Below are 15,127 nucleotides of genomic sequence, written 5' to 3' on the forward strand. Positions count from 1 at the left end.
CACCTTCTTTAGAGTGTAATTATTTGTTTAAAAGTTTGAACTTTAAACACTATAAGCTCGGAACCAACCAATCAAAGTTTTTAAGCCAACGAATAAGAAAGATAAAACTTTGGGCACCAGTGAAATTTACAGTCCAATGTCCCTTCCCTTCCTTCCTTGGTAAATTGACATGTAAACCAAAGTAACAGGATGTTTGTTTGTCTTTTGTGTGTCTGTCTGTGTGTTTGTACCGAAGGATCTCGCTAACCGCTGAACCGATCGGGTTCTCCTTAACAGGGTAGCTTCTCATAGGTCCTCGGGATGTTTATAACTATTTTTGGGGAGGGTAACACCACCCTCCCAAGATAAATCACAATAAAATCGAAAACAATTTAAATATTCCCGCCGCATAGTGTCGCTAGCGTAGTGGCGATGCGTAGAGACATGAATTTCACAGCTGATTTAACATAGACAAATTATTTCTCAAATTAGATGTTTAAAATAAAAAAAAAAACATTTTAATGCCACTAGAAGCCTCTAGGGACGTAGCCGCTAAAATAACATAAGGTAATAAATAAACAAAATAAAAAAAAACACCATTATATTCAATGTATTTCAAAATAAGAGAAAGAGAGAGGGAGGGGGGTGGTCTGTGATCAAGTAGGCACTTCGAGGGAAACCGCCAAAATCTTATATAATAAGATATGATTTCATTAAAAAATGCTCAAACAATAATGTCTAGTAGCTGAACAAAACTCTGACCCTTCTATTCAAGACAAATCATCAAACTCAAATTCTCCAAATCAAAGGTTAGTTATAGTTTTTGGTTGCACTCCTAATAGTTTTTTTTTTGTTTTCATCCTTGCGCCTGTAGATTTGTAATGATCACGTTTTAGGTTTATTTGGAAAACAAACAAAGCCATCTTAAAGTCTTATTTGTTAGTAATGGTTTTGGTGACCCTTTTCGTCTGCTAGTAAATTGGTTTTGTTAGTTTGTAAGGACTTGTCTTTGTTTATATTTTCGATTAGCTAATTTCAAAGACCCAATATAAATGTTCCCCACCCTGTGGGCAGAGTTACATATAGGTCTTACTACCTCTATTATTTTACTTCAATTCCCCCCTCCCCACCACCCTTGATTGTATATAACAGTTTTAATATATCATTTTATTTCAGCCAATCACGTCCAAATCCAGAAACCCAACAAGAGAATCATCAATCTAATAAACAAGAACAACAATATTCAACATCAAATTATCTTCAGCCTAATGACATGAAAAGAAAGTTGTGCTTTCTCAAAGTCTCGAAAGGTATGTTATTAAAGGGAGTGGAAGTTTTGATACATTTGCGTAAACCTGGTGTCTAGGCTTTATCTTATAACTGAGAGGATAGGTATTTCACGAAGTTTTAAGACTTTTTGGATAGACCTCCAGGTTCCGGAGCTGCAGGCCTCCAGGTGGTCTCTGCACAGGTCTAAGTCCAAAGATAAAGCCTAGGCACCAGGTTTAAACTTCCCCCCCCCCCCCTTGGAATTATTATTACTTTAAGCTAACAACAGATTAGCAAGTACTCTAATAAAGTAAAACACTAAAATAACGATCCTCTCCACCCATCCCTTTATCCCCTCCCCTCCTGCTGGATGTACTAATTGACCAAGAAATTATGTCCATGTTAACAACCGAAATTTACGACCATTTTTCCCCTGTCATAATATCCACGTATATGCTATACTATATCCATTGTTATTAATGTTAATTCTTTTGGCATTAAATTAATATATCTAAATTTCAAAGAGCAGGATCTGGAGGTGTCTCTAAAATTCTCGCAAACGACTGATTTGATTTTTTCAAAGCTTCATAATGTTCATGAAGAAGTTTTAGGCTGATTTTAGGGGGGGGGGGGTAGAGAAATGACCCACTGATAGGAAAAATTACAATGTCCTATTTATCAAAAATATACCAGCAAGCCGCATCCTTCTTTTACCTGCCGACCTGCTGCTCCAAACAGTGGAACGGGCTCAGGGAGGGAGGGGGCATTGGGCTGTATATTACACTAGTCCCCAAAGGCAAATTCTTCTTCATTGATTTCACAACCTTGGAGACTTTCAGTAATTTTGATTGGTTGGTTCATATAGTTAGGTGTACAAACGTTTCAATTCCTAATTGTTATCTACATTATTATGGATGTACATCAATTTATGCTCATCTAAAATTTAGCCGTCCGACATCCATCTCTTAAAATTTTCGCTGCTTTAATCTTTAGTTTTGTTGAATACATGATAATAAGATATATAAGTTGGAAAGAATTTTAATGTTAGAGGGAGATTTGAAATCTGCATCAAATTTTAATGATTTTTTTTATAAAATTCGTTTTTTGTGTAATTCTTTATCTAAAAGCGGAAATACAATTTAAGTTAATTAATTTTGACATCTGTGATTGGTAGATTGAAAATTATCTGCGCTCTGATTGGAGAAGCTTAAATGTCGCATATCATTCAACCAATTAGAGCGCAGGTAGTTTCCAATCCACCTATCCTCTTGGTTAAAATTTATGAACTTAAATTGTATTTCCGCTTTCAGATAAAGAATTACACAAAAAACGAATTTTATAAAAAAAAAATCCTTAAAATTTGATGCAGATTTCAAATCTCCCTCTAACATTAAAATTCCTTCCAACTTATATATCCTAATGTATAAGTATAGATATATAATCCAGATAACTACCTGGATCCAGTTTTGGGGATATTTTTCGTCTGCTAGCAAATTGCTTTCTGCTCTCTTGAAGTGACTTGGCTGTGTTAATATATCCGACGCTATTGGATGATATTTAAAGACCCAATTGAAAGTCGGGGTGGAGATATACAGTTATTTAACCACTTCTCCCTCTATAGTTTTACTTTAATGTAGGGTTGGGCCGGATATCTGGCCAACGTTCGATATCCGGCAAATTTTCGGATATCCGGCATTAAAGATTAGCCGGATATCTGATATCCGGATAATTTCAATATCCGGTATCCGACCGGAATTTGCAAATGACCAGATATCCAGCCGGATATCACGCTAAGCCGTATATCCGGCCCAACCCTACTTTAATGTTTCAGGACACAAGATGTGCGGGAAATGTGGACAAATTTACCTCAAACTAAAACTTCACAGAAAGAATTGCACAGGATAATATTGGAGGAAAGGTTTCGTTGGAGTGTTTTAGAGATATGTATGCATTGGTGTGCGGAAGGGGGTTTAGGGGATGTTGACATTCACCCCCCTCAATGGTGAAGCGCTGTGCACGCCACTGCATATAAAGGGAGTGCAAAAAAAATTGAAATTGCACAGCTTGTGTTAATAGTAATTTAGGTTTATTTCAACAGTATCTGGAAAAAATGTGTAAATATGATGGCAAATAACTTAAAAATTCTTATCATTCATTATTAATGTTATCCATAGATTTTTGACTATTTTTTTACTGTTTTTTTTACTCTCTTTGTAATATATTAATAATTTATGTATGTAGGTATTGCAATTAAGTCGAAAATATAAAATATATCTTTTGTGATGGCTGCTTGCGATCAAACGGCTGACCGCGTTACCCACGCTAAGACTACAATAATCTCATTCTATCATATGGCAGAAAAAATGACAATATAAAATGTAAACAGAAGGATTTTAAGCGCATTTTATCTAGGCATATGCTACTTTAGCAATATTTCGCAATTGCTTCTTTTTTATGTCTTTTTAAGCTGCTTATTTTGATGTGTGTGAAATGTTGGAGTTTAGATAGCAGTTAGCCGCCCTTACAGCCATTTTAAACTTTTTTCAGTATGGCTTCGAAACCGATTAATATCCGCCGGATTAAAATCGGTTTTCAGTCAAAAAAAATCATGTATCGTATTACAGAAAGTTTTTCCGAATATTTACACAAAAATATGATTTGTGATTTTAATTTTAATATCCATGGAAAGCTGTCTATAATACGATGCGATAAATAACTATTATTATATATTTCGACTAAATAAAATATTCTGAAGTTTTATAATGAATTGTTATCTGTTTAAAATTTATATTCTTTTAACAATATATTTCATTGGCTGTGAAAGGTGAAATAATATATTTCCTAAACTAAAGTTTCTTCTTCTTAGTTGAGTTTAGCTACTCTATACTTTACTTTGTAGTAGAGGACATTTAAATTTTTTGTGGCCACACAAAAAAATATTCGGGTATAGTCCTTTTCGTGACAACGCCTCTTAAGAGGCGTTTCGTAGTATTTTCACAGCAGCTTTTGATATTTTATTTTAGGTTAAGTCGGGGGCTAGAAATAGGAGGAAGGCTACTTTAAAATTACGACGAACGCCCCTTAAGAGGCGTTGTCACGAAATGGACTATGCCCAAATATTCTAGCAGATGAAGCTTAATAAATATAATCAAAACAAACAATAGTAGACAATATGAATACAATTTGAACAAAATTCAAAACAAGAATATTTTGATTGGTTCCTACGAAAATGTTTTTTCCTAGTAGCTGTGATGCTTCTAGTTTATACTGTGATACTTCTATTAACCAATCTAATCAACCAACCCCTTAATCTATCTCTTAATCATACCTTTAAACTTTATAAAGTTATGACCAGCGTTTCGGAGCCGGGAGCAGCAAATTTTTGTTGGAGCCGGAGCCGTATTTTTCGTTAATACGGCTCCGGCTCCAGATTAGCTAAAAATGATTTTTTAAAGTAATATTATAATTTGGCAACGGTCTATTTCCATATAATAAACTGAAAAACTATTATTACTTAACAAATAGACACACATCCTTCTACTTTTATATAGCTTTAATCAAATAAATGCAAAATATTTTATATTATTTATTTCATCAAATTCAATAAAGAACAAAAATTGATATATTAATTTTAAGGTAGGAGCCGGAGCCGCATCAAAATTAAACGGCTCCGAAACGCTGGTTATGACTATTATGAGCAAATCTGGCATTGAAGACTATGAAGATATAACTTTGAAATTAATTTAAAATTCCATTGTCCCATCTTTATATCTCTGAGGTGTATAATAGCATCATATCATAGACAACTTTCCGCGGATAGCATAACGATAAATTATAGGAGTAATTCCGGTTTTGTTAAAACCTAGGGGCCTAAGGTGCTTTCTAACAAAACTGGTATTAATCTCATAATTTTTCACTTTATTATTTGTAGAAAATTATCTATAATACGGTACTATACATGATTTTCAGTATGGCCGAGAACCGGTTCTAAACCATAGGATTTTGATCGGTTTCGAAGCCATAATGAAAAAATGAATACTGTTAATTCTCATTCTTTTCTTCCTCAGCCTAGCAATTGCCATCCTTGTTGAAAGTTGGAATAAAGTTTCTGAATTTGGTAAATAGAATTTACCCATAGCACTCTAGAGAACACAGGAATAAGGTATGCCCATGAAGCGAAATAAATCTAAAATGATATTTGGGGAGCAGATAGAAAGGTCGTCAATTTTACTATGTGTTGCCCCCAACGACAGCTGAAATTTAAATTGATTTCGTTGTTGGTATAAGATGTAGAGGACTACTAATTTAAGGATGGGGGATATGACAGGTGAAACCTTATATAAAAGTAACAGGATATATGTTTGTCTGTTCTACCTTCCCCACACCTTAGGTGCCCTTTCAGGCCTCTAAGGGCGCAGCCGCTAGTAAAAGACCATATATTTTGCTACTTTTCGGCCAGTCAATAATAATATTTGACTTGTTGAGAGTATTAGGACTCAGTCGAAGAAATTATTGCGTAAAATAGTTTTTTACAGTATGGCATCAAAACCGATTAATATCTGCTGGATTAGAACCGGTTTTAGCTATACTGAAAAATTATGTAAAGCATCGTAGCATGGACTAATTTTTCACAAATATCCAAATAAAAATCAACAAATAAATACAAGTTTTGTACGACAATTTAGCCATTATAATTTTTAATTTTAGTATCCGCGAAAGGCTGTCTATAATACGATGTAATAAATAACTATAACTCAGATACAATATCCTTTGTTACTGCCAAAGTTAGATAATTTTATTACAATGAAAAGACAAAATTTCAAGTTGAAAATTTACTTAAAACAAAAACTTTTGTTTTACTTTTTAATGTCTTTTCTCGTATTCATTCGAATCCGGTGGATAGGAACCGGTTCTCATCCACACGAAAAAACTATGTCTAGCATCGTATTATATCCAGCTTTCTACGAATATAAAAATGTACAATCATAAGATTAAAACTAGTTTTAATCTTATAATTGCACATTCTATATCCGCGGAAAGCCGTTTATAATACGATGCGAGAAAGAACTATTTTCGTATTCATTCGAATCCGGTGGATAGGAACCGGTTCTCATTCATACGAAAAAACTATGTCTAGCATCGTATTATATCCAGCTTTCTACGAATATAAAAATGTACAATTATAAGATTAAAACACGTTTTTTGCCCGTGCCTTCGGCACCTCGGGGCTAAAAAAATGGTTTTAATCTTATAATTGAACATTCTATATCCGCGGAAAGCTGTATATAATACGATGAAAGAAATAACTATTATGTACATCAGCGGCTAGGCCCCTATACTTTAGAGACCTCTTTTCGATGGAGGTTATTTAGAAAACAGCCTAAAACCATGTATATCTGAAAATTGATACAAGCCGTCTCCGATATAATTTGCTTCAGACAGCAATATTTTGTGTGTATGTATTTGTCTATTACTTAATGCCTCTGAAACGGCTGTTTTGGCACTACAGATTTTTTTTGAAAGAGCTCTATTATTTTTAGCCTTTAGCCTAACAATAGCAATATTATTGCATTATAAATAGCAAAGCTTTTGAAGTATAAGGATTTTGTTTTAAAAAAATTAGTGTAGAATAGTTGGATATTCTGACAGGAGGAAAATTGTAGTCAATTAAGGTTGCTATTTCCGCTGTCACTTTTTTTGGCATTCATCCAGTTTATCCATTCATCCAGAGTAGGGGATGGAGAAATTGTTATGTTAGCCCGCCACAAGTTTTACTTTATTAGAGTACATGATAATCTGGTGTAAGATCTAAGCAATAATAAAGACGTTTGGCTTCTAAGGGTGAGAAATCTAAAATTTTTAGGGGGTAAGATGAGGGATTTTTAAGTATGAGGGGATTAAACACCCAGCAATCCCAACCCCTTGGACGTCTATGAAACAAACGCTCAAGTCCTGTTTTTAAAAAGATTATTTTTAAATTATCATTCTCTAAAACACAATATTAAAAAACAATTCTATTTAAAGTTTAAAAGTAAACAAATAAAATGGATGAATCTTTCTAGTTTTCTATGAAAATATTTTTATATCAACATTGTATATCATGAACTGTCAGCCGCAGCTGTTTTATAACTTCTTTTTTTAATAACAATTTAGCTGCCATAATAATTTTAACGGCTGAAATAAACCTCAGCCGTTTTCAATATTATTACAATCTATAGCATCTATGAACTTATTTTTTTTCAGCCGCTTTATTTTGTTTATCAACCAGCTGCCAGTCGTAGTCATTGATTTTTCCGTCGAGAAAATTTAATCTAAAAATAAGCCGCCCCTTTTTCGCGGCCAAGCCGCATTTTCCAAATACGCGGCTGCTGATCTCAGTTGTTTATATTTGATATATACCGTTGTTTGTTGTTATTTGGTCAAAACTAAATTGTTACAATAATATTTACTTTAAGAGGTTACTCTCAAGTTTTTTTTTTGTTATTTGTTTTTGTAATCTTTATATTTTATTAAGGGATAATATTTTTTTAATATTTAAGTTTTGTTATGGTTTTAGGCTATTTTTCAATTTTATATACTAGGGTTATAGCCTCTAGTTCTTATATAAGGGGGTAGGATTACTGGTTGTAAAGAAAGATTTTGCTAATTGCTTGTACCCTCCCCCAAAATAGTTATAAACCTTCCCGGGACCTATGAGAAGCTAACCTGCTAAGGAGAACCCGATCGGTTCAATCTTTTAATAATTTTTTTGGGGGGGTTGGGGATGTCCCACCCCCACAAGAAAATAGTCTAAAACCACTACAGGACCAGTAGGTATATACCCTAAAGAGTAGAATCCGATCGGTTTAGTGGTTACCGAGATCTTAAGGGACAGACATCAAGCTACTTTGTATTATAGATTGCCTTCCTCGTTTTTTAATTTCCAAAGAACATATGTCATGGGTATATGAAAACCTAAGCAGATATTTTTAAAAGGGAAAAAACAGAGTTTCTCTTCTAGCTAGCTTCTGCTCTTATGTTGAGATATAAAATTGTAGAAGACACAAGATGAATTGTTTTTGTTTTTATTTAATCTTACAACAGATGCGGTAATAGTTATTTCTCGTATCGTATTATAAACGGCTTTCCGCGGATATAGAATGTACAATTATAAGATTAAAACTAGTTTTTTAGCCCCGTGGTGCCGAAGGCACCGGCTAAAAAAACTAGTTTTAATCTTATGATTGTACATTTCTATATTCGTAGAAAACTGGATATAATACGATGCTAGACATAGTTTTTTCGTATTCATGAGAACCGGTTCCTATCCACCGGATTCAAATGAATACGAGAAAATCCTTTATTTTACCCACCAATAGTTTAGAAACACCTCTCCCCTTGATTTTGTGTTTCTTGTAGCAAAGCTACCACATAATTCGAAATATTCGCTGTAAAAACTCTCCATCTTGGCTGATATTAAATATAAAGTTTCAAAATTAATTCTTAGGATTCTTATGTAAATCTAATCTATAACTTACTTTGTTCGTATCTCTTATTTATCTCACATTGTCTGTAAGTGTGTTCTTGATATTTCAATATAAGAATTATAGTTATGTGCTCCGATATTTGTACGTACAAAATATGATTTGTTTAATATTAATAAAATTTTGATATTTTTGGCTAGGACACTTCAAAGATGAGCCTATTCTAGATATATTTGAAATATGGGGTTCTATGAATGGTCAACTTGCGAAGCAAGTTATTTACAACGGCTGGTATTACACATGACTCCTGAAATAAGTTTAGAATTAAGTAATCTGTACTGAATAACATTTAAGAACAGGTAACTTTGACTGTCATTTTGATCCGTCTCAAGATTACTGTTTTAAATGATACATAACACCAGGGAGTAAGGGAGGGGACAATGAGCAATTAATTCAATATAAGAGTTATCAAAGAAAGGGCATGAAATCCAGTTTAATCCAATAAATTTGTAGGAAATTATAAAGGGATTGTTAATTGAATAATAGATTTCCATAGCATCATGTAAAGTGAAATCACAACTTGTTTTTGATGAAATATATTGAGGTTTTTTGGTGTGATTTTTATATTAAAAGATTATTGGACCCGGCCAGCTGCTAGCAAGAATATGACTGCCCCTTTTTATTCTGTTTATTTCCCTTGCCCCTTGCCCACACCTCCCTTTTCCCTTCTCCCCGTCTGCTACATTCCAAACTAACACAACGAGTGTTTATTTCTCTTGCCCCCACTTCCCTTTTCCCTTCTCCCCGTCTGCAATATTCAAAACATACATAACAAATAGCGGCATTTCATGCGCAAGTCCCCAAACTCAGTCAGAAACTGCTAAATTCTTGCACATTCCCTTTAAGCCAGTACCACAAGTCTGAGACTCCTAAAAATTGAATATTCGATCCATTGTGCCCTCCCTTACTCCCTGGAAAAATTAAAGACTTAGGAAACAATAACCTCTGGTCTAGCCTAAGAAATTTAAAAGGCTTACTCAAACATTATAGTCATGTAAGATATCTTTAATATATTCAAGAGAGCAGTGAAGTAGAGAGAAAAATAAATCCTTGAAGCTACAAATCAAGACATACCAAAGCCTTTTAGACGAATCTATTTCAGTTTCACGATAGATAGATAAGTATATTATACAACATGTTGAAAACATACTTTTGATGTTAGGATAGGTTAAGTAAAGTAAGAAAGTATCACATATAAGGAGGGCCCTGCAGTGTCGAGAATTATGTTTTTCAAAAATGCAATATTTGAGGGTGGTGGTTTGATAAATAATTTAATATAAATTTTGATTAAAGGAAGCCTGCAAGAAATACCACGCTTTAACTGCTGAAAGACTGCCACAAGTAGACCAAATACCCCAAATTTGAAGCCTTCAGCTTCTATAACAAAAAAGTTCTAGGCATTTTAAAATGACATTTTATGTACAATGGAAATTTTGAAAGAAATGCAATGCTCATGTTGAAAACTTTGAAATTAAACTACGTGGCCTAGAAACAAAATTATAAGCTTATTTTTGTCATAAATTTAGGTTTCCAGTAACTAATTATATTTTTACAATAAAAATACCCATTTTTATAGTCAAAATCATTTTAAAAAATTAAGTTTTACTTGCGTTGTACCGAATGTACTGCAGCCAATCAGAAGGCTGAATCAGCTTAACAACCAATCACAGCTAAGCTTGTATTAGTTTACCCCTTTGTTTCCGCTATGATTTTCGTTTAAAAATGCAATTTAAATCGAATTTTTTTCATAGATTTTGACTATGAAATGTGGTGTTTTTATTGTAAAAATGTAATCAGTTACAGGCAATCTAAGTTTCTGACAAAGATAAGGTTATAATTTTATGTCTAGGCAACGTAATTTAATATTGTTTTTTCTTTTATGAGCATTGGAAATCTTTCAAAATTCCATTGTACATAAAATGCTATTTTGAAATGCCTAGAACTTTTTTGTTATTGAAGCTGAAGGCTTATAGTTTGGGTATTGGGTCTTCTTGTGGCAGTCTTTTAGCAGTTAAAGCGTGTCATTTCTTGCAGGCGTCCTTTAAGCAACCACTTTTTTCATGCGATTTTTCCAAATATATGTAGTTATAAACTGAAAATTGAAGTGAAATGAATAGGGAATTCGGTTATCCAGTAAAATAAAGCACAACATCTGGAGACAAACCTAAAAAAATTATGTTTACATGTTATATAGGTATTTGATTTATTATAGTTATATAAACCTGAACAAAAATCTATTTTTTTCAGAAATCTTCATGAAAAGTTTTAAAATTTTAGTGGGTCAAAATTTTTTTTAAAGAATTCACCTCTGTTTTAATTTCCTTATTTTTTTTCATTATTATCCGCTGAAAGCTGTCGTTAATACGATGCGATTTTGAATGTAAATCTATCCTGTCCTAATATTTGTCTCTATGTGTAGACTCTAATCAAGGACGTTCAAGCTTTTTTATTTGAGGGGAGGGGGGCAAAAAATAAAAAAGAAGTGGGAGGGGAGTAATTTTTATATCATATAGGTAAGAACGTCCAAGCTTTTTGGAGGGTGAGGATAAAAATAAAAATTAATTGGGGGAAGGGGGGTATTCACCCCTTTATACCCCCCACCCCGACAGGACGTCCCTGACTCCAGAAGGAAGAAGGTAAACAAAAAGTTTAATTTGTAAGGAATGCGGTCTTTCAACAAACACACAGGGACAGAAATGAATATTCAGAGATTTTAATCAATTGTTATAATCTATACCCACACTCTCTGAATCAACCAATAGAAAAAAGTGGATAAACAATCAACCAATAGAATAACAGTGGATAAACAATCAACCAATAGGATAACAGTGGATAAACAATCAACCAATAGGATAAAAGTGGATAAACAATCAACCAATAGGAAAACAGTGGATAAACAATCAACCAATAGGATGACAGTAAATAAACAATCAACCAATAGGAAAACAGTGGATAAACAATCAACCAATAGGAAAACAGTGGATAAACAATCAACCAATAGGAAAACAGTGGATAAACAATCAACCAATAGGAAAACAGTGGATAAACAATCAACCAATAGGATAACAGTGGATAAACAATCAACCAATAGGAAAACAATGGGGGACAATCTGGAAATATTATTGGTTAGAAAGTTTATAGAAATTGTTACGAAAGGGCAGTTTTTTTCATCTAAACCAAAAATAGTCATATTTTCTTATAATGAAGCAATTCTTGATTAAATATTTTTTGGAAATATTTCTTCCCTCGTGTATAATGTGAAGCCTATGACAAAACAGATTTTTAAAGTTAGCTATGAGTTATGTTTCTTTGGAAAATGTACTATATCTATTTTTAAATATATAGTTATGCGTTTATGTTTGATTGAATTTGTTATGGATAAGTTACATTGATTCACATTATAAGCATTTTATTATTTTCTCAATTCGCAGCTGAGCCGCCCCATTAACGTTTTATGATATAACAGCGGCTAAGATGCTTGTTTGTTCTAATAGTTTTTAGTAATGCCTTTATATTGGACGGCTACTGCTTTTCACAATTTACAACTCTTTATAAGTTTTAGAAGTTGTATCACTGTTCTTTAACACAGGGAAGGAGTGGACAATGGCGCTGAAAATTATCTGCGCCCTTATATATATATATATATATATACTAGCGGCTTCGCCCCTAGCCTCTAGGGGCTTTGCCCCAAGAGGTCATAAAATTTTTTTTTTGGCGAATTTCGTAAAAGGACCAAGGAAACCTTCAGCAAAAAAAAAAATGGGGGGAATTTTGTTTTTGGGGGGTTGGGGGTGTCCCAACCCCCCCCTAAAAAAATAGCCTAAAACCACCACAGGACCAGTAGGTATATTCCCTGAAGAGTAGAATCCGATCGATTCAGTGGTTACCGAGATCTTAAGGGACGGACGGACAGATAGACGGACAGACATCGTTCTACTTTGTATTATAGATAGATGTATATTAGTTTTCAAAAGCAGATTTTTACACTTGGTAGAAAGTTATATGTTTCGGTACTTGGGCCGAATATCTCGGTACTTAGGCCTACGTGGCCGTCTACGATCCCTTAAGTGCATGTAGCACAATCATCCTCACTACTTCCAATAAATAAGGCACTGATGCAGTTACAAATAGTGTATTTACACTATGAAACGGTGGGATCTAAAAAGATAATAACAAAATTAATACAAAATATTAAAAATGTTTCAACGAATAAGAAAACGTGCATATTTTTTAATAGAAACTGATAAATTTCAAACAGAATCATTTTAAAATATATAAAATTATTCGTAGGTAAAAATAAGTCAATGATTTGGTCTATTTTAATGAAAAAATAAAGAAATCAATTTGCTATATCTTAAACCAAAAAAATCACTATAATCTTCAAAATTCAAAGGTTAAAAAGAAAGAATACTCACCAGTCTTAATTCATATCAAGCCAGGAAGTATATAGAGGTAAAAAAATCACACAGCTAACCACTCATTCTATGCAGAACAGGATTTTTCGTCACATAACATGTGCCGTGCTGAGGGCATCAAACAATACAAAGGAAGAAAGCGCGTGGGGCGCACACATATGGCTATGCCGCGCTTCGTTGCTTAGATAATATGATTTCAAACTACAAAAGTCGTCTTCTACTCATATTTCTAGTAAGGTTTAGGTAAAATTAGGTGGGGGTGAGATCCCACAAGGAATACACTATGAAAGTACCAAGACATTATATAAATGTATTGCTCATTATCTTATCCCTGCATTTTTGGTAACACCAAGAACCAAATAGACAGAGAGAAAATAAATTAGGACACACAGATTGTTTATTTGTATTTGTAACCCTGTTTCTTGGTTAATTTCTAGTAGCAAAGGTACTCTACAATTATAAATGTATGTATGTCCTATACGAAATTTCAATTCTATGATTAAAAATGTTTGATCTACTGCAGTTCACGGTAAAATATTGCTGGTAAGCAATATTTCCAAAAATCTATGCATTTTAAAGGCTGCTAGCTGCCAAACGGCTTAATGTACAGTTCCTACCCGTACACCATTTTAAGCGGCATAAGAAGGCCTACAAATAATCTGAAATAGCCAAGATTCAATAATGCACAGAGAAAGCTTCACTGAAGAAAAAACGCGTAAAATAGGTCTTTTTCGCGCATTTCTCTGCACTGCGAGATAGTTATGCATTATTGATTTATGGCTATTTCAGATTATTTGTAGGCCTTCTTATGCCACTTAAAATAGTGTGCGGGCATGATCTGTACATTCAGCCGTTTGGCCGCTAGCAGCCTTTAAAATTCATAGATTTTTGGAAATATTGTTTACCAGCAATATTTTACCGTGAACTGCAGTAGATCCAAAATGTTGACATTCTATCAATATGAAATTTCAAGGGTTTATATCTCTACGTTTAAAGACGAAGAAAGTCGCTCAATGTGACTTCATAAAAATGAGGGATTACCCATCTCTTTTTTAGTGGTTTTCTTTCCCACTCCTCCTCTTATCCCTCGTTCAACGCCCCCCCCCCCTCCCTATTATCTCAGTTCCTATTAAAGCTAGAGAGCAAAATTTTTTGTGCAAGTCCCCTGTTTGATAATAAATTTCCGTCCAATTATAAGTCAAAGTCAATTTTCGCTTCCTTCACCCTTTTATTTAACAACCTTTGATTTTAGGTCCTTTTTTACTTAAAAATTTCAAACGGCTGTAATTTTCTTATATTTGAAGCTAGAAGAAATTTTTTTTCTAGAAAATGTTTATCTTTATGTAAATTTTATATTAGAAATATCAAAAAATAAATTTCAGCGGCCGCCGCTGTAAATAGCAGAAAATGAGATAGAAAAAACCGGAGGGGGAGGGGCGTTGAACCGTAAAGGGTTAAAATTGGCGGAAAGAACGTGTCCTAACATTTGTGATTTTAAAAAAATAGCTAGTCAGTGTTTTTAGTAAGTAGTAGATGTAAAATAATCCATAGAATTTAGATATGCAATCGGTTCTTTTTATAGACCTCTTATTTTTGAAGTAATTTAATTTATTTTAAATTAAGTTGGTTTTAAGGTACAAAAACGCAACAAAAAAAGAAGAAATTGCTATTATGAACAAAAATAGTAAGATCTTTAATTTGAGACCTTACTTTTTTAACTCTGTTGAGTAATTGTTGAAAAAATCTATTTTGTTAAAACCCGGTGAATCAAAACTTTGAACTTTGTTTGCTCGTCACGAGTGGGTTAAAACAAAATCACAAAAGTTAAGACACGTTCTTTTGTATATGTTATTTATTGTCAGTTTGACTTTAGCAAGGCATGTGATTGAATATTAGTTTTGGTAATTTCTTTCTCTCTCATATTTTTAAAACTCTTAACAA

At 33.4% G+C, this 15,127-nt stretch overlaps 1 protein-coding gene and 1 long non-coding RNA gene across 2 annotated transcripts in view; one reads left to right on the top strand and one right to left on the bottom strand.

Moving 5' to 3' along the window:
- The window catches only part of PAN3 (Poly(A) specific ribonuclease subunit PAN3), a 203,823-nt gene that overhangs the window by 86,288 nt on the left and 102,408 nt on the right, over nt 1-15,127 (bottom strand). The gene's annotated exons all lie outside the window — the stretch shown is intronic.
- On the top strand, nt 659-4,099 carry LOC145328008 (uncharacterized). The gene is made up of 3 exons (XR_013882307.1): nt 659-788; nt 1,156-1,289; nt 3,080-4,099. It is a non-coding gene; the product is annotated as an uncharacterized LOC145328008 (long non-coding RNA).

This window comes from Acartia tonsa, chromosome 9, assembly GCF_053477335.1.
Source record: "Acartia tonsa isolate MP-2025a chromosome 9, ASM5347733v1, whole genome shotgun sequence".
Lineage (NCBI taxonomy): Eukaryota > Metazoa > Arthropoda > Copepoda > Calanoida > Acartiidae > Acartia > Acartia tonsa.